General features: G+C 43.0%; 1 protein-coding gene across 6 annotated transcripts in view; it reads left to right on the top strand.

Moving 5' to 3' along the window:
• Pgant9 (polypeptide N-acetylgalactosaminyltransferase 9) overlaps positions 1-27,835 on the top strand; it is a 207,685-nt gene that overhangs the window by 81,779 nt on the left and 98,071 nt on the right. For 5 of the 6 annotated variants that reach the window (XM_026813839.1, XM_026813842.1, XM_026813838.1 and 2 more), the window contains one exon: positions 16,982-17,170. The exons of the other annotated variant lie outside the window; for it this stretch is intronic. The gene's annotated coding sequence lies outside the window, so the exon portion shown is untranslated. The remainder of the gene's footprint in view (positions 1-16,981; positions 17,171-27,835) is intronic. 6 annotated transcript variants of the gene reach the window in all.

Here is a 27,835-nt window from a genome sequence, read left to right as displayed (position 1 = left end):
AGTTTACCCAGCTTTAGCTATTAATATCGTATTAGTCTAACTTAATCTTGATGGAAGAGGCGAAGAACATAATCTACTTGCTGAAAACTAAATAATTCGTTGCAGTCGCTATTAGTATTTACCTGGGAACTCCATTTCGCGATGATACAATGGTATCGCTCGAAACGCAAACAGGTTATTTTAGTCGAAAGTACCCTCCAAAATTCTCGGCAGACTCAATAAAACCAAGTGGTTCGTAACAAGTACTCTTCTCGGTACAATATTACCTGGTCGTTGTAAGTTGCGGGTGAAATTTGAGAGTTCAAGTGTTTCGGGCATACGTTTGCCATGGAGGGCGAAGTGGTGCGTGAAGCACAAACGTTCACCGCCGGAAAACAAACGTAATTAACGACCAAATATTTCCATGAAAAGCCTTTGGTGATAAGTATACGTAACAGAACGTTTCATAAGTATTCATTAGAAGAGAACACGGAAAATGAATTCGAGTCCACGTCCATCGATCCGCTTTATTCATCAAATCTAATTATATACAAAATCCGGCTTTTAATCGTAGAAAATCTTACGAACGAACGAGACTCAAAATTTAGAGCCGGCGGCGTGTTCACTAGTTTTCTAAAAGGAGGACGGTCGATCCGGACTGAAATTTCTCTTTGAACGTAGCCCGTTCAAAGCGTGTGTTAGTTTCCTATTCCTGGGTGGAAGGACGATCAACGTAGCCGCCGCAGTTTTTCGCATTGCACAGAGTCCTTTGAAACGGACCGAATGTCCACTGCGGCGTTCTCTTTCTCCTGCAGGCCGTTCCAGTTTCCTGGCGGGTGTCCAAAAATCCTAGCCCCGGCCCTTTTGCCCAACTTTCACCCAGCCGGTCAGCCACGGCTTCTGTTTTTTCCCCCCCCCCCGGTGGAGACTCGTTCGTGACATCGAGTACCCGGATTTATATCCGGCCACGGGGAGAATGCCTAACTCCGACTCTCGCGTTCCACTTGTTTGTTGCGACGCGGTGCGACGTTCCCTCCAGACACGAGGCTTCGACTCTCGCTTCAGACTTCCCTTCCCTTGGGTGATTCGCGGTTTACACACTGCACCGATTCTTTCCTTCCTACGATTTATCTCCCGCCGTACAGGGACACTTTGCCGATTCAGGATTGTCCCGAATCCCCCTAAAATAATCGATTTGGAAAAAATATTGATTTTCGCCAAGATATTCATTATTTTATATTCCTCGGCTTTAATCAATACTCGCGAGATCCGCGCAATTAGGTAATCGTTTATGCCTCCGGGGAATGTATTTATTCACGTTAACCAAACAATTTCTACCTCGTCGTGAATGTCGCAACTCTGAAAGCGCTCGCGAGCCCGTCGAAAATGTCACGAGGCTTGGAGAAGAGGAGGGGCTACGTCAAATTTCTGCCAATTATCGGGATTACGTAGATAGGATTCGCGGTGTTTATTAGCGGCGAAATCTCGCCGAGGCCGGGGGAATTTCGAGTCGCAATCTTTCCGTGCTGCGGAACCGTTTCGCTGCGAATCGTCCAATTAGCGGGACCGCAGTGGTAATCGCTTCAACCGGGTTGCTCAATTTAAATAATCCCTGTCTATGACAACGTACGAATTTATCTAAAACTCGCTTCCTGATCTATAAAAGAGCGTGCAAGCACTTTAGATTTTATTTTCTGAGTAAAAGCTCCATCAACGTAATTTAAGACGTTTCTATTATCAATTGATGATAAGGAAAACAATATTGTATATTTATTTATTTATTATGAACAGTTTTCGTTTGTAAGAATTTCATAGATTGAAGAATACAGCATTTTTTATGCTATGAACATGTTTGATCTCACATCTTGATCTTCCTAATGAAAACTTGGGACTATCGAATAAATTAGGGAAATCTTATAAGATTGACATTCCGGAGGAGAAATGTTCAGCTATTAGATATTCATGGGTTATTTTCGAATGCGTCCTGATGCTAGTCAGATTTTTCCTAAATAATGGAATTTTCATCTTCTCTTACACACTGGATCTTATTTAGTTTCGTTTGCCAGCTGTTTGTCCATGAGTCATATATGAACGTATAAGTATGTTCTGCGTTTTATATCTGTTTGGATATATGTTCGATCCCATCGCTGCTAAAAGTCTTTACGTGTAAGAAGAACGTGTCTCATATTCACCTGAGACTGAAATTCCAAGAACTTGAAACTTGCTCGATAGTTCGGTAAGGACTGATGAGTTTAGTTCGCCCACGTGCCAAATTGAACTTCGAAGAGAACTCAGAGTCAGCCAGATTTCTTGATACACTGTCTACATCCGAGTTCCTTTTAACCCTTTCACTGTTGCGCCTGTCGCATTGCGAAAATGAAGGACGTCGTTGAGAAAAATGAAATAAACTTTTCTTTCCTCTTCCTTTCGAATCAATCGATTATTTCGCGTCGGTATAATGCTGTATTAAAAAATGTTCTCTCCTCCCATCGATGGAAACTCGATATTTCGATCAACAATTTTCTCAATCACGTAAAAACACTTAGATCTTTCATAGAGATATTAAATCCCGATAGAGGTACAACGGGAACCCGTTCGAGTAGAATCACGTTGGAATAAAATTCTAAATTAGAAAGTCTCTCTCGTTTAAAGATCGCCGATCGGATCGGTGGGTAGAGGGCAGAGAGAAGAACCGAAACTCTCGAGTAAATAGAAATTGATGAATCTCGGGTAAGGGGGGATGGTAGCGAGCAACATTTATCGGGACTCGAATTAGTTTCCGGTCTCTTCCAACGGCCACTTTTAACGAAAAAGCAATTTCCTTGGACGCGGCAACAAGCTGCGACGAGGAAACCTCGAAATCAGGCCACGCGAGTACCAGGGAAAAATTCTACGAAAATTTCTTTCTCTCTCATAACAAACTAAAGTCCCTAAAAAAATTTTCATTATTTTTGTACATGTACATGTTCATTATGAAATTCTTCAAAGATAAAATACGAGTTTTATAATTAAAAATTATAGATTTTGCGCACATTTTCGTGAGTAATGTTTTTGCTCTACGGTAATTGTACGCTGCTACGGTGGTATGAATGCTTAAAGGTTACCGAGGTAGAAGAATTACCATTGTAACAAATGCCGAAAGCGGTGGCTATTGTTCTAACCAGTTGCTAGCCGAGGATTTACTTCTCTAGGCTATCAAGTATGTCTTTTCAGTCTATGTGGACGTGATCCATTATGATAATTTTGTATAATACCTACTGACTGAGTTCGCGTGGCATGTGGGATACCTCAGCAGTTCAAGGATAACAGTTCGCTCTAACAAAATCATGAGGATCATTAGTTATTACGATTTGCGTTTCAAACGAGTCAAACACTCTTCCTCACTTTTATCGAAAACTTTTTTCAAGCCTCGCGTCGATATTCGACTCTGAATTTTATCTGGAATTTATCGAGAGTCCAACGAAAGTTCTTCTAAAGTTGTTGAAATTTTCCTCAAGGCATTCCTGTCGATCCATTAACGGACCATTTGTCTCTACAGAAGTCGTTTCTGTTTCAACGAGACGGTGGAACAAATCGCGGCGATCATTGTTCCGCTCGTTTATTCAGCGGGTAAACTGACGCGATGCATCGTCGCACCGAACGACGCTAAGAAAGCGAGCTTCGTAATTAAATTGAGTGTCACCGCGCGATATCGTTTTCATCTTTCCAATTAATTTTCCGTCCCACTCAACCGCCGCGGTTTTTAATTACCTCGCCAGAATCAGAGAGTTATCGGTTTTGTTCGTACTGATGAACAGCGTTCAAGCTTATCTAATTAATCACTGGCTACAATCATTTCATATCTCCTATATCTAATCGTTGTCAAATATTACGATTTTTCTCATTGGTAATATTTTAAAAATATATTTTACGTCGCACGATGCAATCGTTGAACGAGTCGTCATCGGTACTTATTGACTCGGCTTGTATGGTTTACAATACTGTTGACACGAACGAAAGAGATTGCGCAAGAGCGAGGGACATCGCGCGGTAGCTCTCGGCATTCCAGGCAGACTTTCTTCGCGGATGTTTCCTCGTAAAATATCGCGAGGCGCGATAGGTCGAGTCTTGAACTATGTGTGCCACGCGTCGAAGAGGATACAGCGTAGGTCCGCGCGAGAGACCTCCGTCGCCGATGAGAAAGTGTGCCATCGAAAGGTCAACGTTTACTCGTTCCCGCGGAGAAGATAACGTTTCCCTTCTTATTCTCGTTCCTCGTGTTCTTTTTCCCTCGCCTCTCAGGGATCGAACGATCCCCTGTTCGTCCGTTTCTTCCTCGCCCTCCCGTTTCTCAACGCGCTTTTGTACTGACGTTTACTTTTCCGCGAACAGCAGAAAAGAAGGAGAGGAGGAGGAGGAGGAGGAGCCGGGGAAGATAGTTTTCCCTTTGGTCCCCGATACCTCACGGTTTTTCTCCTCTCCCGAACTCGTTTCGCTCCGCGAGATTCCTTATTTGTTTGTCCGGGCTGAATTGATCACGGTGAAAAATCGCTGTTCTTACTGAAACCGGCCGTCGTTTCTCGGGTGTATCTACGAAATGATAAAGAAAATTCGAGACAGAAGAATCGAATGTCCAATTTGTCTAACACTGCATCCTTTAACATTTTCGATCCTTCCGACCTGATACGTCTCATGTTACTTAGAAATAACGAGTGCAATCGCGTTTTTATCCTTTTACCGATACTCCGTTAACAACGCAGTAAATCGTACAAAATTCAGTTCAATGCGAAATAAAGGGACGAGACAGATTCTCAAGTACGTTGACAAGGAACGTGTCAATCCGAACGATGTTCCCGGTGAGAAAGCGAGCAGACCGCGCGACCCGCGAGACAGGCGCGTAAAGGGAATACGAAAGGAACGGCGAAGGTCTCTCGCAATTACCGTGATCCACGGCGGTGGAATCGATCTCCTCTCGAAAACTAGTCACGTATCTCTACGTGGACACTCAATCGGCCGACTCCGCTCCGTTTCTTCTGACCGGTCTTCTTCCTTTCGCGGGATTAGAGGGAAGAGTCCATTAAAGGGTGCCTGCTCCGCAGCTGCAGCTGCAGACCCACTCGAGCGTGATCGTTGTCTGGCGATCGGCCAGAATCCGCGAGTAGTAGGCTCGCGATATCCTCCTCTAACATCGATTTGCTCCCCGCGTGTTCGGGACGGTCTGCTCTACCCGAGACATTAATAAACGTTTGTCGATTCCGTATCGCCTTTTCCGATCTCGTCGCGAACCTCGTTTCACGTCGGTCAGCCGTTTCCATGCTTCCCGCGATCTTTTATGTACAGATGGCTCATCGGATTCCGAACTCGTTTTCGTACGTAGAAATTTCGCGACACGTTGTCTCTCTCTGTTTTTACTGCTTTGCATGCATCGATGCTGGGCGGAGTTATTTCTGACGTGTGCGTGTGAAATGGGTTCTGAATCTCTTGAGTCATCCATACACCTGCGAGTCTTTTTATGTATGAAACCTAATTGAAAAGTGAATTGTGAATTATTGAAATTCAAGGGTTCATCAATTTAAAAAGAAGAACGGGATTAAATTAGTGGAAAATGCACCGAATGTCTTCGTTCGTATTGCAATGATTCATTACCGTTAAATAACATCCTCGATATTGCAGACAATTATGCTTTTGCGAGAGCAGCGATAAATAGCATCAAACAAATTCAAAACGTGCGGTTAATCCGTTTAATTCAGATTTCCGGGAACAATCGCATTGTTCAAACGCTGTAACAACGATTACAAAGACATCGGACGTAAAGTAGCGTGTAATTCGAAATGTATTTTGAGAGAAAACCGCGTTTATACGTATATCAGCCGGAAATTAATATCGCAGTACAATACCGCAGCCAGCCAGATAATTGGAAGCGTTCGCGCATCCGTTCTTTTTTCACCTGATTAAATCTACGACTTTCAATCGAGCCCGATTCAAGATTAATCAGTGCGATAAATACACTCGCCGCGGAACTACCAGCGTCTGCCGGTTATAAAGTAATCATTTTCTGTAATTAGCTATTTGCGTGCAAAATTCAGTTTATGATTTTCCGAATTGATCAGTCGAGTCCACGGGAGAATTGTTTGTAACAATTATTTGCCGGTGCCACTGATTATGCTCCATTATTTAATTCCGAGGGACAGAGAAAGTAAAATCGTGTCACCGCGAAGGTATCGCAACTCGCGTTGGCCAACTCGCGTCGCGAAAGCGAAAAATGGCATCGGGTTGCGAGAATCCGCAGGCGATTAGTTTAATTTCGCGGACTGGCTGTTTCCGTTGAATTCGTTGCTCCGTTAAATTAAGCAGACTCCCTGGAGGATCCAGGCTCGAGCGTTGTCACCGTTCCGTTCGATTCGCTTAAGAACGTAGTAGGCATTTTAATGAAGTACTCGTATAAATGATGAATAAATACATGCAGTTTCTAGTTCTTTGATGCCGCACATCGGATTTAATTGAATTAATTTGCAATGGAATGAATGCCTCTGCGGGATGTATACATATATTAATTTAGAAATATGCGCGAACAATTGTGCGCCGTTTGAATTCCACGTTTGAATTCCAAAAACGAGCGAGGCACCGTTGAACAGAGGTCCTCTTTTCGTCGTCGAGCAGGGTTTATTGTCAGGATCCGGCGGGCGGAAAGAAACATTCATAAAGATCCGATGTCTCCAGAAGCTAATTAATTTTAACCGACGATCAACTCACCCGTAACAAACTTGCGATGAGGAAACTCCGTAATGCGGGATCCGTCTCCGTCTCTTTCTGCTGTCATATTGCTTCAGTTTCGCCCGAGAAAGAAGCGTTTACGAAGGCACAGAATGCTCTTGCTCGCCTTTTGTTCCTTGCCTCGGGTTTTCGCGAAACTTCGCCCTTTATATACATCCGCGTCCCTTTCTCCCCGCGAACCGTCGTCGTCGTCGTCGTCGTGTCGCTCTCCGTTATCGAACCGTGTAATTAATACGCCGTTATAATGAACAGTTTAATTAAAACTTGAAGTGCCAAGTAAATTTCAAATCGGTTCGACGCGAGGCGTCGATTCTCTTCGGTCTTCAGACGACGTGTTCATTCGCCGATGCACATCTTTTCGCTCCTATTAGAAAATTAATCGGACGACGTGATCGAATTATTTGAGTCAGAAATTGTCTCGGGTAAAAATTTCTTTAACCTTCTGGAACTGTGAAGAAAATAGTCGGGACGGTCATGGAACGCGGAAGTGACGGGTACGAAAAGAGGAAGAGGAATCTTCTTAATACAGGCAGAATCTTCGATCCCAGCAGGTTGTTTCGCGGAAATAAGATGATCTCTCGCGTTCTTAGGTTCGTGTCTGGCTTCTTTCGACGAAATTTATCGTTCCACCCCAGTCGCGACGTTAGAAAGTTCCCGGCGGAAGATAAAAGCAAAGTTTCGCGGCCTTCGGGGCGGTTAGAGCCTCTGCACTGTGTCCGCCCCCCTCCTCTCCTCCTCTTACGCACATGCATAAATCCAGGGATTATCGCGGTTTTATGTGATCCCGGCTACACCGTGGAAACGCGATTTCTATCTACAATTTGCGGGCTACCACCTATTGCGGTCGTTGATTCTGCAATTGTTAGTGTGGCTGATAAGTATAATGTTCACTCGAGTAGTTCGAAGAAATTGTTCTCAATTTCATACGGGAGATGATCTCTGCGTTTTTTAATATATTTATTTATTCAAATATTTCAAAATTAATGTAGTAATGCATTTATTGCTGATCTGATAACGATTTCGTTTCGTCTTTATGCAAAGAACTGGAAACTGGATTCACAGTTACGAATTGCAACGTTAATAGCCATATTCCACGTGACTTACACTGGAGAAGTTTGCGGGAGGTTGTAAGTCGTGGCAAACGAGACATCAGGTTGACTTTACGTCCGAGGCAAAGTTAGCCAGCTGCGCTTTTCGCTGCCTTATCCTCGCCAGTTTGCTATCGTAATGCAGTCATGATTCATCAGAAGATAAAAGAAGCTGAGATACCAAAGTCTCTTTCCACCTCGTCCTCCGCAAACTTCCTCGGGGGTTGAAAGTCAGTCAATTTCGCTCGCATAAACCGAGCCATAAAATTAGCATTTTAACGTCGAGCTTCCCTCTGTACAAGAACACTGCTGCTGCCACAGCCTCGTTGCATACGTCGTCGTTTGTATTCTGTCATTTGAAACACAATTTTGTCGAAACTGTCCAGGACTTATTTTATGATTCATCGTGCCATTCGTTATATTATTGCTGTATCGTATGTGCCGAGACTCTGTGAGCGTGCAACGACGATACAAGTGGATATGCGTTTCCCGATTGCAAATCCGAGGATTCGCTCTGCAGCGCCGACTTATTGCGTCAACGTCACGGCCGCTTCCGGTATCTAGTTCGGTGCAATGATCCGTGTGATTACGTTATTGCGCAACAAGTTCGCTGCCATTCGATCTCCGGTTTCTTTTTCACTCCTCTCTTCTCCCCCCCGTCGCACTGTTGATTTGAATATCTGCGGTGGATAACTGCGGCCTCGCCGTTTAGTGCTCCTCCTCGGTCCCGGTTTGTAAAACCTTACCGTCGAACAATCGTCGCGTTTGGTTCAATGATCCAGATACTTTCAGCATTGTCATTTCCATTTAACTGTCCGCCCTGATTGGGCGATTACTTGGAAATCGAATTCTCAGCCGAAGCGGACATTCGGTGCGAAAGATTTTCGTTTGATTCTTAAAAAATTGATACCGTGGATGTATTGCATACATTAACTCGTAAAGCCAGAAGTTCAAAAGGAAAACTCTTTCATTATGGCGTAGCATTAAGCCGTTGGAAGGGTCTCGTTTCGAGAAGAAAAAACACATCCCTCATTGAATGACAGAGGAAGTTTCGTGCATTAAGGCGGAACGCATTAAGCGAGTGGAAACGTGTAGATCTTGGAACGAGATGCACCACCTTCCCCCCTCGGACGAACGTCTCTGATTTTCATTTCGCGTGTTCACTGACCGTGGAGGTCCTTTACCCCTCCGGCCTCCTTCGAGCAGCCCTCAAACGTGACGGTGGCTAATTACCTGCCGCGATTGTGACCGCGGCCGTAACGAACCGGTGCCGAGGTTACGAGGTTAAAAAAAAGGACCCCTCGGATCATTCAATTTCCTTCGTTTCCTTCTCTTTTTCATTTCGACTTCGTTCAATGCGCCGTTCAACTTGTAAATGGCCCGAAACGCCTTTGTCCCATCATTTTCAGAGTGTAACATTCTTTTCATCGCCGCTTCATTCAAACACGCCGTTTTATAGTAACAACTTGCCAGAGTGACGTTTCAATAAGTTGCGTTTTGATGAATCCGTTTGGATTTTAGTGAAAGATAAGATGAGCATAAACGCAGCTTAAAAACAGTTCAATCGTCTGTTTTGAAATACTGATTAAAATTAGAGCGTTTCAGCCACGGATTGAAAAACCATTTCAGAAATTGCGTGAATGCTTCGCGAAAATTTTCGAATTACCACGGCAGTAACGATATTACGTCTAGCAATTCTTTGAATTATTTCGCCGCGGCATTATGCGTCACGCGAAAAGAGAGTAAAAGGCGACAGCGAAAGACGACGGGTATACACACACGCGCGTGGCTTCTCCATCCCTCCGCGTCACTTCCGGTTACTTTGATGTCCCGTGGAATATTGGAATTTCTTCGTTGACTCTCGGCTTATCGCACGGATGCCGGAGATATCGTTATTTCCACGCTGCGTTGAGAGGAAAAATTGGCAAGTGTATTTGGACACAGGGATCAGGTCTGTCTTCGATCAGACTGCATTGGCAATTAAGAATTCTTGCAGTCGTTCGTCGATCGGACGAAGTGTTTCTGTTTTTCGAATATAAATTTATCAAATGAACTCGTTTTTGTCGCATGAATTGTAAGAAGAGTCGAACTCGTTCGTTTTAATAATCTGTTAATTTTCTTTCGCAATCGTCGTTTGATCTTGTTTCTTTACAAACCAGGTGGTTTACCCTGAAAAAGCCGCTATTTAATCAGGTGGCCACGAGCCCCGTTTCCAGCCACCGCGAGAAAGCCGGGGAAAACCGAAAATTAATCTCTCTCTCGTACTGCGAGGAGCAAGAAAAAGACAACGCGTGCGTACATCCTCCCTAGGCGGTTCTTAGGTTCGCATAAAAACTTTAGCATATTTTGCAAGCCGGGGCTTTTGTTTCCTCCGTTCACGTCGACGATCGAAGGTAATTCCCCGTCGGAGCTCGGTGTTCCAGCGAAACCGCGACAAACGCTTGAACCACCTCTTAAAAAACAGCTTCGAAGGGTGAAACGTAGTTAGCGAGTTCCGTGGCCAGACCGGAGGGGTGGTCGAGTCTTAATTAACTCGCTTCACCGGCGTACGAGCCTTTGCCTTTCGCTACCCTCCGACCACCTGGCCCCATAAATCCTTCTTACCTAGCGGTCGCCACGAACAGTGGTCAACTTCTCTGCAAATAAATTAGTTGAAATTATAAAATAGCTGAAGCTTTGATTTATAAAACAATTCTTTTCAACTCGATGTGTGCATATTATTCTCAATTCCATACGTGGACACGTTTCCGCTACTCTTGAACATTTTTAAATGATTTTCATTCATCGTTATTGTACAAAGTAACGGAGCATGATTGCGAAAAAATTAGAAAACGTGTTTCATTAAAATTTCACGTGAATTCATATTCATTATCTCACCGTTATTTCTTCATTAACCATTTGCTTTGAACGTGCAACAATAGCGTTCGGGAATTAAAATTCAGCTTCGTTATCAAACATCGAAATTAATTAAATGTAAAACGTAAGTAATTAGTTCAAAGAACAATGACAGCATTGAAAGCATCGAATGCAAACGCACAATTGTAATATTTTTTGTCTATTTATTTCACGGGTTTCGAAAGTTCATATCATTCGGATTATTAAAAAAAAGTTCTTTTCAGGAAGCCCAACATTTTGGAAGTTGTGTTGACTACATGAGTTATATGAGTATTAAATGTAACACATTCAGTTGGCAAAATACAGTTCATATACATATCAGAGATATCCGCGTTCGCTTTGTTCACGGAATTCCTGTGGACAGTGACTCGACCAGCTTTCGCCCGAACCGTTAAATCCATTAAGCAATAGAAAAAGAGAAAGACAGAGAGAGAGACTAGCGGAGGGAAACGGAACCGGGCGAAAGCTCGAGGGATCGCACGTGCATCGCGTGCCAACGTCGGAGAAAGAAACTTTGTTATGAGAAAGCTCATCGTCGTACGACAATCCCGGTTTGTACCGGCTGCCAGCTATAGTTCGGACCTTCGCTCCTTCTTACTTTACCCGGCGAACCTCTTTTCTCTGCCGCCCCTCACGGACCATCGTTTCTCTTCACCCGCTCGAATTCTCATTTCCAGGGAATTTGCATTGATAGCTGGTATCACGTTTCTTGAATTCGTTCCTCCGTACTTTCTCCTTGTCATTTCGATCGAGGATACGCGCGAATCTCCGATGTTCACAAGGCCGGTCAGAGGAATTAGGAAATTTCATCGGGAGCAAATATGATTAATAACGCGTTTGCGTTCCGAATGAAATTCTAAGATCTTTCACGAGCGAACGGATCGCGTGAAATTCCGTACACGTGACACGTTCGATAATTGACTTAATAATTTTCTGCCGGTATATTCGTCGAAAGGACAACGTCGCCGCGACGCATACTATCTATAAATAAAATGTAACGTGGCCGGTGCATATTGGCGGGCAGAGCATTCTCCTTTTCGGTCGATGAAACGACCGCGGGGGTAAGGCGAGGCTGAATTTATTGAAATTTCGAGAGTTTTATTTTAAGCCACCGGTACTCGCCGTGGACGAGTGTACGGAATAGGAGAGACTACGATATATTTCGTCGGAAAGAACCAGCTGCTCGAGACACGGTGCAAGTTATGGGTTTAATCTGTAGTAACCTCGCGAGGAATTTGTTGTTCCGTTGTTTAATGCATCTCTATTCTCCTAGGAGGATAAACAATTATTTGATCTTATATCTGATCTATCTCGGAAACGACTCGTTTATTTCATACAATATTCGATACCTCGATTCTTCAATGACTCGAATATCGCTCGTTATCGTCCGTTACAAAAAATAACCGCGATTAATATCGTTAATATCGAAACGGTGAATGCAGCTCGGCTCCAGCTGGAACGGATGAAAAAGCGTGCTGCTCGTTCACGATTTCCCGTATCCGTTTTCCATCCGTCCGGCAACGAGAAAACTCAAGATTTACGGTCCGCTTTTTCTTCCATTCTGTTGTACAAATATTCGAGGCACGCGTCCATTTCGGGCCACCATTCCGTAATTACAAGGTCGTAAAACAAGCGCGCGGACCGGGCGAAAGAAAGAGGAACGAAAAGGGGACGCGGGAAAAGTGGCGAGGAGAGGATCCGCAAACGGCAGTGTGAATTTTCCGGCACGGAGGCGCAACAATAGCCAGTGCACGTGGAGCTCGCTCGTTCTCTTTTACCTTTCTCCTCGCTATTTTTTTTTCCTATTTTTCTTCTCATTTTTTTTTCCGCGAACGCTACGAGTTCCCTGATCTCGTGTCCCAGTAATTCGAAAGGCGTAATCTGGCTTCTTTTGCGGCACTTGGCCGCACAATATTAACCTACCGGTTAATAGAGAAAAGATAAGATAATACGTCCTGTCATTTTTAATATATTTAATAGTATTTGATAATTTGCGAAAAGATCGTAATAAGAAGACGACGTCGAGACGAAAATAGAATGTTTCTATGACAGAACAGAGACAGAATTTATTCGACTGAATGTTAAATTGTTTGCGGATTAATTTATCTGAAAGCTGCTGCTCGGGTATGGTCGAGGAGGGAAGAAAGGAGGAACATTAGATATAAACCGTGGGTCAGAATAAAACCGATTCTTTTCTGCTATCACGGGCTTGACAATGTAAATTCGGCATTGTGTCCCCTTGAAAAATGCCCGGGATCCCCTTTCACCGCGCTTCTCGCTCTATTTTCCCCTTCGCGATCCCCCCGTCTCACCCTTTCCGGCGTCGTTTCCTTTCAGCGTCTCGAGAAACGGGGGAACACTTGATCGTGCCACGACACCCGGAAACTCCGCTTTTGTCCAAGCGTTACCGGTTACCATCGAGCCGAGCCGATCGATTAGGGCGACTGGCTGCTCCTCGGACAGGTAGCGTCGTTTTTCACCGGCACCCCCCGCCGTTCTTCCCCGGTGGAGAAATAGCGGGATTCCCTGAGAACGGGACTGGCTTAGAACGCTTAGATCGTTCGATCGTCGCGTGACACGCGCTTGATCCCCCGGCCGTGTTTGGGGAATCGCAAGACGAATGGGCCGCGGCGTTCTCGAATACGTTACCGATGGATTTTTTTGCCAATTCTTTTCCCTCACGGGAAACATGACACCCGGGGCTACTTAAGGGCAGAGACAAATTTTTCGAAAATCCTCTGTAGCGATCCAATAAATGAAACTGGCAAATCAAGTCTTTTTATAAGATCTCGTCCAAACAATGTTTAATTATTTTCGAGCTGGGAACATTACCTATATTGCCATTATTGTCTCGCTTTAAATCCGTGCCTCGGAAATGGAGCTTCTTTACTGAGCGAGGCGGACGCTTCTTTTCTTTTTTGGCTTCTCGTAAAATGCTTCGTGAACCATTTCTGTTATCTAACGCGGAACAAACCTCTATTTCGCGAAAGCATTCGACGTGTGTTTCAGACGAGGAGCCCACAATTACATCGCTGTAAAGCAGCGCGAAACGACGCGGTCTGGTCGTGAAGGGAAAAACGCGTTACGCTACAGAACTCTTGAAGAGCTTGAAGCTTTCTCTAATTTCTATTGACTCGATTGCGTCTGGCTGACGCTTCTAATTAATCTTGTAAAAACCTGATTTTATTGGTTTCGTCGAGGATAATATTTCCGGTTTAACACGGTATCGATGTCGAATCGGCGGTTTATCGAGCCGAGATTGAAACTGCTCTCTCAATCGGTAGCCCATGCTGGTAGGTGTCGATTTAGGGGCGTTTGATTCGACGCCAAGTTAGCGACGTCCAATTTACTGACTGTAACTACTAAGCGCCGGTAACTACTCGACACCCAACTACTAAGTAGCTGCAATTTCGCTGTTGATGAGAGTTCTCAAGATACGCCGACGTACCGGCCAAATTGTTACCCGTGGATCTCACTTCTTACCTCGTAACGGTCTGCGTTATCCTGTCAATTGAGAGCTTGGCAAATTCGAATTATCTGTTTAGGAAGTTTCCAGCGTGAGAGAAAATCCCGTTGAGCTGGAAATATCTCCTAGACGATGGATGGACTAAATGAAACGATCTTTACATGAAACGATCTTTATTTATTTCCTTATTTACTATATGACTTTTTGTGACAAAGTCAGATACAAAACAGTAAGTCGTACGTAGTTAGACATAATTGCTCTAACAATGATAGGTAAAATAAATGATGAATAGAAGTAAAGAGAAAATTTATTTTGAAAAAATATAAAGTATATTTAAGTCAAGTTTCCTCAGAGGAATTTCAACAAATATTTGAGATTGGACGTAGTTTGGGACGAACTTACATACGAAAAAAGCATCTACGCTAATGGACTTCCAAAGCTCGATGCGAAGTTACTCTAACGAAATGTTCTATTCGTTCTTTATAACAATTTCTGGGAATGTGTTTTCTGTGTCATGAGATCTCGCGAATCTGCTTCGGCTTCCATTATTTTTGAAAGCCACTGCACTCTTTGCCGAGTTTTCGTTCTCTGTTGTGGATGACCGCGAACGGTCTTGCCGAAGCTCACGAGCAAACAAGAATCTCTCGAGTCGCGGTACTTTCACTGCAGCTGTCGAAGTTCCCTCGACACCCCTTTGACACGGAAATTTCCTTGCCGTGTTCCGGATTACGATTTACATCGTTACTTCCACGCCTCAGTTTTATGATATTAAATTACACTTTAGTGCATCGTTTAAGCTCCTTAAATGAACGAGCATTTTTTCCATTATGAATAAATCAGTAACGTTAATTAGCGAGGTGTGGAAAGATTAATGAGCTGAGTATTAGCTATAATTAATGAGGCTGCAAAGATGTGACATCACTCTGCTCGCGAAGTAAACATCCTACTTATAATACATAGACTTATGTATTCATAGCGCGCTGCACCTCCTGCAACATTAATTAATTACGTCGCCCTTTTGTATCAGAAACTTTTAAATCTTCAAACAGACGCACTACCGAGTATAATTACGCCTCGTCCATCATCCGAACTCGTGAATGCTCATGAATCAAGAGCTTCGGTCAATGGACCGACCGAGTCACTTGGCGACTCATTCGGGTTGATCTGAGAGAGTGCAACAACCGAATTTATCGATCATCCGGCAGGATCATTCGTGTAATTCCCAGGAGATTAATCATGATAAATTTTTACAATGCGTTACATTATATCTTTGCGAGCAAAGAGGAATTGAAGCGATAAATGCGCGCAAGTGGCAGAAATAAAAGTTACAATTAAGAGATCAGTTTCTCACAGACGAATCGGTGAGAAACTTTCAGTTAACCGAAGTTCTCAAAGCATTGTCCCCGTACGCCCGGCGGAAAACATTTTCCCGGTTTTTCCACGACGGGCGAAGATTCTGCGACCACCGGGAAACGTCTGGTGTCGTTAAGCCGGCAGCGACGGGATTTTATCCTGCATATTTCACGGTCAGCCGCGTTACGGGTTGCTTCTGCTCTTCGCAAGTCGCAATGTTCACCACGACCGTACGTCCTATCTCTCCCTTCGCCCCCTCCTCGCCTTTGAACGTTTCATCCGTGTCGCTCGAAGCCCCGCGTGCGCGTTTAAATTTCCATCTCGGCTCTTGTCGTTTAGCAGAAAAACCGTAATCCTTTGATACGGTTCAGCGGATACTTTGGAGAGGTCCTCTGTTCAAGTTAACGTAATTACTTCTGTGGAGTAATGAGGATTTCAGAATTATTTGGTCGAAACGTTGTTCTACGAATTACGATCGATGAACGATTCGCGAAACTCGAGGAGCAGAGAAACCGCCGTTTCACGAAATATTACGATTATTAGATCGCACGTGTCCTTAAAATAATGAATACGTTCGTGATGAGAAAACACGATATACTTTGGCTCGATGAAACTTCGCAATTATCTCGCTAATAGAATTGTTACTTGAACTGTGCAGTAACTTTTGCCCTCCTTATCAGAGATCGCGAGAACTGACGCGACCGTAATTATTATCTCCGCCTTCTTTCCCTTTGCCACCGTAAACCTCCACCCCTCGCCCTCTTCACATTTACTTTTTTGTCTTCGTTACATCATACGAACGGCTCGATAAGAGAAATTCAATTTCTTTCCTCTTCGCTCTCTTTCTCTCTCTCTCTGTCTCTTTTTCCTTCATTATGGAATCTCTTTTGCTCGCCTTCAGCTTTTTCACAATTGGTTCCCCTTTCCTCGCGACGCGTTTTCTTTATGAACAGAATCGCGTGAGCCCCGCGTTTCGCGTGCGCGCCACGTCTGTTATAATTACCGACGAGGCCGCGTTGCGTTCTGGCTTTGAAACGTGAAATAAAGTTGTACGCCCGCGCTTATATAGCCGCGCGAGTAAGTCGGAGAGAACTGAAATAAGGTAGAACCTTTAACGTGTCCTCCAGCGACGTCTAAGGAAATTGCAACTTCCGATGCGATTGAACATTTTCCTCCGGCGACATAAATAATTGTATGCAATCGCGTTGGCAATTTTCATGTTGAAAAATATTCCTGGAATCGGTCTACGATTTTTGAAATCACGCGTACTCGAACGTCCGACCAGTTACTGACCTACACTACTTGGCTACGGTAAACGAGAACTTATCTTCCATTTGCCTCATAATTCGAATTCTGATTTCACGCCGCATTATGCAACACTGTAATTTCTTGTATACAATGGGATTTCACGAGGCGTCGTTTAAGTGTCTCGTCGTTTTGTTTGCAGAACCGGCGAAGCGTGAGCATCCGCGCGATAGCGACAGTTTTCTGGCTGAATTCACGAAACTTTCACGGTTACTCGGCGTGAGAGATTGTTTTCTTGCCGTGCAGAAAACGAGAGCTGATGAATAGTGCACGGAAGTCGATCATCTAAGCGGATCGGAAGCTTTGAACCGAGGACGTTCCCACGGCCAACGTAAGTTTCACTGTTTCAGATTAGTTGCATTCTTTTTTACTTTCAGATATCGCGTTACATAAGCCGAAAGCGGGGCATTAGACATGGTCAATTATTATCAAAGCGCATAAGGCCTGTACGTAAAATTAAAACAATGGACTAGCTAATATATAAAAATCATTGAACGTACAAAAATCCTTTAATTAAATAGAGTGATAGTTGACGAATGAAAGGTAAAGATTTACAGGACAATTCAATCGGTATAATGGCGTTTCAGAAATTCGCCCTGCGCATACGGTTGCTTTGATGACGATGCTAATCTCAATCCTATCGTTCGCGTGCACGTGTTCCGAAACGATAATAATCTGATCGAACTGACGCATTCAGGTGCGTATGCGAGAGCATTTCGGTGCATTAACGAGCTTTGCTCGGACTTCATTTCATTCGAGCTTCAAACCGTATGTTCGCGTCGTATAGTTTGTCTCTCATCGAACAATTAAGAAAACAATTGTTCATTACAATTAATATTGTCAGTGTCACTACAAAACTATTCTATGCATATACAGGGTGTCCCGAAAAATGTACACAAATTTTAAATAATCGTAACGTCTGATGTAAACGTAATAGAATCTACAAACATTATTTAATAAGCGTGTATACACGTTTTTTGGGACACAGTGTACATGTTAGAAATTGTTGATAGGTTTGCAATTTTTTTGACGTCCGTCAATCGTAAAGTTACATATCGATGTGAATATGTAATGACAAGCCTCTTATCCATATCGAAATTCATGCGGAATCATTGTGAATTTCATGAAACGATTGATACAATACTTTTTGAGGTAATTATTCTTGAATTAAACACAATAGTAAAATGAGACAATCATTCGAATTCAATTCGGATGAAAATGTTTTTATCTGACAAACATGATACGTTCCTGCTTTTATATTTTCGACAGATTAAGAAATCTGATATATTTCACATTTTCATGTGCCGCGTTTTTGTTTTTAACCGTGCTTAAACGTATCCGACGGCGGTAACGCGTGTAATTAAGCGAACAAAGATTCTTCCCATGGTATCTCATTAAGCCTGGATCCATCAAATTTCTCGAAACCGCACGGTTGTTGAACCTTCTCCTCGTCGTCGGTGATAATCCCGCTTGCGGGTGTGCGTGTTTCTAAACAATGGACACGTGCCGATGCGCGCCGAATCGCATATCGCGAAGGGTCACACGTAGTCGAACAGATACGCGTTATCGTACACACGCTTCAGACTGTTCGGCTGATCCTTTCTAGGCCATGCACTGAGCAACGAATCGTCCGGTAAAATTGAATCGGTCGGATCATCTCGCGAAAAGGAATTAAATTCTGCTTCGCAATTTTATTTCGGAACGCGCCTCGTCCGGTCGATCTGACGAAACGTCTGATCTAACGTTCGGTTCGTGAAGGATTTTGCTGCACTCGTGTCCTTATTTAGAAGTACAGTCGATCGGGCGAACGTTAAAAACACCGCCCACGCAATTAGTCGAGGCACCCGGAGTTACATTTCCCAGGACTAATCAGAGGGCAAACAAGTAATAGATACGTGGTTCGTGGAATCTCGCGATTCGGATCCTTTGATCTTTTCCCGACTGGAACCGTTCCTTTTTTTCTCCCCCTCTTTTCGCTCTGCCGATTGACTGACTGACTGACTGACTGACGTTCCAACGTTTCTAATTAACGCCGAGCGCAACGTGTTCCGACGCTGGTCAACGTTCCGTTTCCTTTTTCGCCAGGCAAATTAGTTTTTAAGTGCCCCCGTCGTCATTAAAGGGCGACCTCGGTTAATGACTGTCCCAACTTCGTCAGACGTTGAAAGAAATTCGTTTTCATGAAAGGATTCCTTTGGGTGTAATTTGTACGAATTCCTGTCTGACTCTGCATTCTTATCTGACTTTCGACTCTGATAAACTCAGACCTTAAATTATCTCGAAGGTCGACTCGTTTTAGAAAAAAATAACGATCTTCCATTTCAAAGGAATTAGGTAAAGAATGATTAGGATTTCCATTGCCCTCGAGTGGGATAAATTATGCGAATACCGTCAAAGCTTAACCATGAACGGTGGTCGTTACTCTAAATGGAAAGCAAATACATTTTTAATCTAATGGCGAGGGCAAGACGTTGCATCGAGAGTACTACTACATTTGCCGTTTCAACGTAAACAGAATCACGGTCGATTTTGATGCATTCCGGAGATACACATTCGATGTTGTCTGTGTGTTCAGCAAGATAGCTTTAGTTCGATACGGCAGGAAAAATCGAATCTATTTTACCTCACTTTGTCTCTTCTGTACGCGGAGCATGGAGATTTATATCTCTCCCGAGTTTTCATTATTTTCACAAGTTAATTCGATTTTCTTTCGATTGAACCTATACAATATTCCCAATATTAAAAACATTGTTATTTTTCAATCGTGAGACACAATGCATTTCAATCAAAGGTGAATGTGTTTCAATACCGTTGAAAAAACATCGAGTCTGGATTCATAGGAGTTTTCATAATGGTCATATGGAATATTGTAAAATGCACGAGACCTTTTCAGAATATTTTAATTAACAGGATCAGTCTGGTCGTTAAAACGTCGAATTAAATCAAAAACTGTAGACGCACTTGAGCAAATTGGAAACGCGAACGACGATCATAAACTGCCTCGAGCCAATAATTCTGAAGGACAATTAAATTGTCTCTTCGCGTGGCTGGATGGCTGGCCCCGGCCGAAAAGAATTCGCTCGGCAGGCGGGAAACGGGGGGCAGCGTCTCGGCAATCATAAGCAGCCTGATCCTCTTAAATGTGAAGAATGGTATCATCCTTCCTCTCGAGGCGTCGTCTTCAAACACGCTGAGTCGTCGACGATGAAAAAGCGCCCTTAGCATAGGTTAACCTCCCACGGTAAGGCCACGACGGCGATTATCGCGTCTGGTGCTCGCGAGATATCTTGATGCAACTTTTGCAAAAATAAAATCGGGTCATATTTCATTTTAAGAACATGATTGCGACGGCGAATGACCGCTTAAGATCAGCTTCATCCATTTCCTTGTCATCGTTTTCGGAAAATATAAATGTATTTCGTTTATTATAATTGCGATCAAGAATTATCACGATTGCCTCTGCCACGGCCTCGGACGATCAGTATATGACGACGAATTAATTATGCGTTTCACTTCTGGTTCGTCGATAAAAACCAGAGGCTGCACGTATTTTTCATCGGGAGATTATCAGTCGGCGGTCACGACAGAATGCTAATTATCGAGCGAATGCATAACAATTATCGGGTTTCGGTGGTTTCCACGCTGCTCCGATTATTCATTGTTTTCCGCTCGCCCGCATCTGGGACAATCGGCGGTCTGCCTATTTTTGTTTTTTTTTTTTTTTTTTTTTTCATATTCTGCATCGAGTTTTTATTTCGTGACGAGTATCGATTTTTAAGAGAAGATTAATACAAACGCGTTCGTATTTACGTTGAATCGGATGATCGGTTCTTGAAAACGTCGCGCAACGTGCAAATTTCTAAACATATTGAAAAGACATACTAAAAGGAACTTGAAAATCGTGTAGAGCTACTGGGCTAAGTGAAAGAAGTCGAAAGAGGAAAACCAGTTGAATAGTTAAGAAGTTTTTTCTCAGCGATTCGAGGAGGGTGAAAGGAAGCGGACGGGTTTACTGCTGCTTCCGGTAATCCCGGTTAAGGAAGTTCGGTAACGCCGTGCCCGCCGTGGCTATGAATAACGGTGGGATTACTCGCCAGAAGTCGATCTCTTCTTTTGAGCTACTACTTTCTTTGACAATTTTAGATAAACGCTGTTCGAGGACCAAAGCTCGCTGGTTCACTTTCACAAAGCCATCTTACGGACACTTTAATCTATAATGTTCTTTACATCAAATTATTAGAGACTGATCAAATATGCAGATGTCACACTCTATGTACACCGAGGAAACATACAAACATACGTCGACACGTGTCACAATGCGCTTCTTTCAAAGAACGAGAGTCTTCTATCAATTTCCGTAGTCGCGTGACGTTGTATTTACTCCGCGCGTGTAATCGAGGCGTTCAACGTTGATCGAATGGATCCGGGAGAACTCGGCGAAGAAAAGTTGTCGCGATCTCCAATATTTCACGGCAAAACTTCTCGCCCGGAACGATCAAGTGTAACTTTGACCAGTAGGCAATTATCATCTATCCGTGACCGATGCATTTTTATTGCTCGAAAACACGGAACGCGGTGCAAAAACCTCGGCGCCTGGCTAATCTCCTTAATCAACATGACCATTAATAGTACGCTGTCGTCGTGTGTGTACGACGGTTCTTAAACACTGCGGGGATCGATATTAAAAATAACTTGGAAAGAGTACTCTTCGTTATACGGGAATGCGAGTAAGAGGTTGCTATTTTTACCAGTTAGCATTTTATTTTTATGATCGATTCCTTATACATATATACATTCAGTAATATAATAATTAATAATATATTAATTATTTCAATATATATTAATTATGCAGAATAAACCATTTGTAGTGTCAGTGCAGAAAATGAAATCTAAATAGGAATTCCTTTTGTGTGGAATTCTTTGTTCCTAACATACATTTCACCTTTAAAATCCTGTGTGTCCTTAGATATTCAATGAATTTTTTTATTTCCTGTACATACAATTTTCGCATGAATGCATAAAATCCGTAGTCTGATAATAATTATTGGATATCAAAAATACTGTGTTCCTACGTTCATATGAGATAGAAGCCTAGATGTTTTATCGCTCGATATTTATGGGAAACATTCGCATCAGTCTGAGAAAACAGAAATAGCAGGGGAAGAAATTTTTGCGGTCTATCGGAAAAATATCCAGCAACGGGATTTATCGTTAATTGGTTTTCCTCTTGATCGCCGCGTTACCTCGCTGGGACTCGCATATCCGTTATTGCTAGATCGGTCAATGTGCGTTTCGTTTCTACGCCGTTTCCGATGGGCTTTGAATAATGGCGAGTAGTACGGCCGGCGAAAACTGCGAATTAATAACAGTGATTCGTCGAAACCCGTCGACGTTTCAACGTCGTCCTCGAATTAAACGTCATCTGCGAGTTTATCTCTCTTATTTTTCGTTTCCATAAACGTGTTTATACTCTTTTCCGGGAGGATTTTCATATTTTTTTTTACTGACAACCTTACTTTTCGCCAATTTCCGCTAAAATTCTGATGACGAGGTTTTCATTTTTGCGTTCGAGTTTTTAACATTTTTGGCATACGCCGACGCAATCGAAAACGTTTTTGTTTATTCATCTGTTTGACGCGATGTGTTTCAGTACATTTTTTCATTTTACCATCGATTCAGATGTATCCGTAATGAAAAATGGGAAGAGGAAACATTTAAAAAAATTACTCAAACCCGAGTTGCGTTGAAAAATTATTCCGACGGTGGGACCGGCGGCGGCTTGTGGCCCTATTTTAAAATTCAACCCATTAGAGAAACCGCTCTCCACCGGAAAATGCGTCGGTCAAATTCCACGTTCGAACGACACCATCGGCGCTCGTTTTCCCTTAATGAACGAATTAAACGTCGCGCCCGAGCCGAAAGGTGCGGCGACGGGCGAATATTTTTATCGTCGACGAGGCCCTGCCGCGCATCGGTGAAAGCTCGCTAACGAATTTTCCTCTAAATTTTCTCCTCCCGCTCCGTCCGCCTCTCCTCCTGCGGGTCGCACGGTGAAAACGAAGGATTAATATCTGGTAATTTGTCCGGCTGGCCTGAAAATTTTACGCGTCGCGATGGACAAACGGCTAGTCACGATGATACATCGTGCGCGATTCACGAATTTCTACCCGTCGTCCGCGCACGGGTGTTTTTCGTCTCCGTCGATTCGGAAAACTCACTCAGGGTAATTTGCATAATTCATTATCGGGGCAGTGGCCTGTCCGAATGGATTTCACTTAAAGCGCGATGGTCCTTTCATTCTCGTTTACTTCGTTCAATTCCCTTCTTCGTTTTATTTAAACCATTTGCAACGTAGATAATTCATACAGTGATTGCGATGCTTAATATAATATTTGATACAATAATTCTTACATTCGAAGTAGAATTTCATCGTCTCTCATGATTTGGACGAGACGTACGAGGATACAAGTGGATACGGGGCTTAAAACACGTTGTCGTGTTTGTGCCGCGAGTTCGATGCCCGACACCCAGCATCGGCTTCCTTAATCCTTTCTTTAACCCCTCCCCCTGTTTCCCGACCTTTCACCCGTCTCTTCTTCGCCGAAGAAACGATCCTCTCTCCCAGCGCCGGGTTCTCTTTCTCTTGGAGAATCGCGTTGCCTCGTTATTCTCGTCTCGTTCTTCATTTATCTTTCTCCTCTTTCCGCTCCATCTTCTTCTTGTTCGCGGAGTCAGGGACGGGGAACCAAGGGCCGTGAGATTGAGAGCAGGACTTTTTAACGACTTCTACGTACGACGTTCCTTCACCTTGGGAAGAAGCTGCAAGCTCCTCCAACCTTCCGGCCCCGTCCCAGCCTCCACGATAATGGGATCCCACCGGGGAAGAGGGTACGCGGTATCTAAGTGCCTTCTAATCGCGTTCCTCCCGTCGATCGTGCCCCACGACTCGCGAGGGATTCTACGATATCTCTTGGATTATGATAAAAACCAGCGCATGCACTCGGGACCCACGGAATCAAATGATTCTCCACATTTTTTCCTCTTCTAATTAAATTCTCAATTAATCCCACCTGTACCTGAATCCAATTTTCTCAAATATCTCAATTCCGTTGCTTTTAGCAAAAATACTTACATAAGATCCACTAATTCTCTACTATACTTAAAATTGCAATAGATACTATATTATTATTTAAATTTTCTTCTATAAAATCACTATATTACTTCTACAAAAATTACGTATATAATAGCTATGCACGTACGGTACTTAATAACGCATTTCACGTAAACGATGAGGAATTCTAAAATAAGTATCTCATCTCGATCATGATTACCACAGTGATTGAACGGAATTAAAAAAGTGGCATCGATGATTCCCTCTAATCGTGTTAAGCGCTCTAAGCGCTCAACGAGCCGTACAAATCCCTCTGCAGGTGTTTTTATCCTTTTCGAGGCTAGTTTTATGATAGTCGTACTCGGGGATTATGAAACGGAGAGAAACGCCCTTTTTAGGTGCTCGATACACGGTTGGTACCTCGGAGAGATCGAGATCCCGTTAGATCTAGTAATGTACATCAGGCTACGTTGAATCAACGCCAGTTTCCGTTAAATTGACGACTTCCTGTTACAGGTCGAACGACGTTTCAACAAGATTCAGCCGATTCAATGCTAATTCTTGAGAGGAAGCGTGCGTTTTTGCGCCGCTCAGACGTTAGATAAGACGAAATCATTAGAAAACGGGAGTAATTCGTTTTATTAAAGCACTTCGTATGACCGTTTTAAATCTCATTTTTCCATATCCATTGGCTAATGTAAACGTCATTTTTGCTCCGATGCGACGTCAATTTTATTGCCGAGGTACGACGGGTATTGTTAGGAAAATTGCCAAACGAGAATTGTTGCATTGATACGGATTATTAGTCGTGACATCTCGAAACGTTCGTACTCTGTGTGTGTCCACTGTCTGTCTGCGTATATCGCGATGGATTACGAGCGAATTCGCGTGGATAATGCTCGCGATGGATCGATGAAAAACGTGTTGGTTTTATTATCCGACGAGTCGATTAAGTATGGTAAAATGAGAGCTTCGTGGCCATCAGCGATCCGTGCTTTTGTCGTAACGCGATTTTAGAACAGTAATTCCCGAAGGGAAAAACGGCCGTGATTGAGATTAATGCCCGGTCCAATGTAGATACGGTACTTGGCGAGGGGGAAGCAGATTACGAGTATGAATCATAAAATTCTATCATCTTTTTGTTCTGCGTTTGCAAACAGATTTCATTCTATGAATATTCATCGTTTATCTCAATTTTGTAATTTGTATCAACGTCCCATCGCAGGCTAGGTCTGATACGAGTAGAACTTTCACCTCGTGGGCTCTCGTTGGGTGCTGGGATTACTTTCTGTAATCTATTAATAACGTTGCAATCAGGACGTTAGAGTATCAGAAAGCAGAAGATAGAAAAATACGTTGATCGATAGATGTCCTGTATTACGTGGAAACGAACGATAGGTAATACATGAAATTACTCAGTACCAAAATGATTCCGACTTACTTGACGTGCACACCTGAAGAGATTAAATCTTCATTATGTTCCTAAATTAAGTATTGAAAATTCCTCAACTTTGATAGTTTGTCAGTTTTCTTGAACTTTGAATTTGAATCCTGACATGATGATATTAGATAGAATAAAATAATTCATGTAACTGTATTTAAACTCGATTGCAGTGCAAATGGATTTTAATTAGAATCATAGTCTGCTACCTTACAGTTCAGACTCTGAATCTTTTTGAAACCAGGTCACATTCATATGAAGAAAAATTCTTATATTTTAAAATCCACTGTACAGACTTCGATTCAAATTATAGCTAGAAATCCCAGAACTATGGACAGATCCTTCAGAAAGCTATAACATTATTATACTGTGTAATGACTAGTTCACTCTCTCCATTTACGAAAATTGAATTTCGAATCGTTTTGAGTAACTATATGACCAGCACGAAGAGGTCACTGGCCTGAACTTGTTGCAACGAGGAGGCTCGCTTGGTTTAGCAAACTGGTTTCTCGTGAGTCAAGATCTAGATCGCGACCTTTGACCAAAATCCAGGTCTCACGAATTAAAAATGAGTAAATCATTTGGAAGATCGATTCAATAATAGTTATCAGAATTTGATATAAAATTTCGCAGTCCCTCTTACTATTTTTATGCATTTAAGAATATAATTGTTTGCTTAACTATTAAAAAATTTTAAGAACGAAGCAATAAAATCGGGCTCTTCTTCATCATAGAATACGTAGGCAAGACTAGAAGGCTATCATTTTCCATTTAGAATTATGTATTTAGCAGCCAGCACGATATCAAACGTTGCTTGATATTGCTCATTACGGTGTAACGTAATACTTTATAACCAGATTATTAGAACAGGGGATTATTGGTGGCATTTCGCTACGCTAACGGGCTCGGTGGCGTTGCGTTTTAAACGAGAGTAACGAGATCATTATTTCTTTGCATTAATTGCGACGCAGCGATCGTTAGGTCGCGTTACGGTGTCGCTAGTATACAATTAAACAAAATTCGGCAGATTTCCCATTCGGCTTATTATATCGGGGAAAATCGTAATCCGGTAAATTCGATTTTACTTCAACGACGCCTAGTCGATATTTGTGTTTCCCGATCACGGGAATTTGCATGCGATTATGCCCGGAAATTATGTGCTTCGTCGTCGGAACTGGAACGATCCTATTTGGGAATCCGGTTTATAAATTATTGAACAGGATCTAACGTATTTTTGTTTAAATTTTAAAGCACAATTGTACGTGGCAATCCGATTTATCTTGTATCATAATAATAAAAATATAAAGGTCCTGGTTCGAAGTTTCTATCATTCGTCACTTGAATCAGTTATTATAAAATGTAGACACGCATGATGAGAATTGGACTCTTAAAAATACGAAAAAATACAGATTGAAAAACTTTTCTATTAAAGCAAACCATTTTCGGTCGATTCTTCACGAGTTAATAATTCAATTTCGGGCGTCGATTATTCTTATTTCGCTGAACGTGGACGGTGCGTTATCGACAGGGGGTCAAAGCCCCTTTGTCTGGTGTGGTTCGTCAATTATGAGCGAACATCCGACGAAATCATAAAAGCGAAACGTTCACGGCGCATGAATACGCAATGAAATCGTCGGGAAATTACGTAGCGTGAGATTGTGCTCGAAAATTGGCGAATCCTCCGTGCTCCGCGATACGCCACAGTTAATTCGAGTCATAATAGCCGCTCGAAATTCCAGCGAACGCACCGATCGGGATCGGACGTTTCCCAGATTTTTATCTACCCGCTTTTTGTCGGCGTTCTTTCGACTCATTACGTATTATTGCGACACATCGGTTCGCGTTTTACATACACCCGGATCACGTTTCGACCGGAACCGTTCGCGTCGTGGATAATGCTTTTTTTTTTCAAACGCGATCCGCGTCAATTTTAATCGTGACCACTTGGAATAATTTATTTCGCTTGATATGGAAGTATTTCCAGCGTGGCGATGCGAGCGGAGTTTGTCGATACACAGGCCATTAGTCGAAGCAATGAATCGTGAACGGGCAAGTTTCGTTTCGAATTTGCTCGGCTGAAAAATAAAAAGGGACAGAGAAGAAGTAACGGGCTGGAGAACAACGTGAAAAATGAGTGGAAGTTTCGAAATTTACGTCTGGCGCACGGACCGGCCGGGATAGTTAACCGAGAGCAGTTTTCAATCAAATCCTGTGGCCGATAGGAGATTTAAATTCGTTTCGACGCAAATGAGTCCACTTCCCATCCGCCCCCGGTCTGCCCCTCCTCGCCTCTTTCGCTCGCCCTTCATCGCGATTTCGCTCGACGTTTTACTTCTGCCGAGGTTCCACGAAAAATATTCGCACAATACCCTTTTATCTTCTACCTCCCATCCCACTGGTTTCTTCTTCGAGCGTTAGCCAACGAATTGGAAAACAGTTTTCGA

The sequence above is a fragment of the Ceratina calcarata genome, unplaced genomic scaffold (assembly GCF_001652005.2).
Source record: "Ceratina calcarata isolate Rehan_Ccalc_2016 unplaced genomic scaffold, ASM165200v1 scaffold351.2, whole genome shotgun sequence".
Classification (NCBI taxonomy): Eukaryota; Metazoa; Arthropoda; class Insecta; order Hymenoptera; family Apidae; genus Ceratina; species Ceratina calcarata.
Note: the sequence above shows the minus strand (reverse complement) of the source record. Positions and strands in the feature narration are given on the sequence as shown.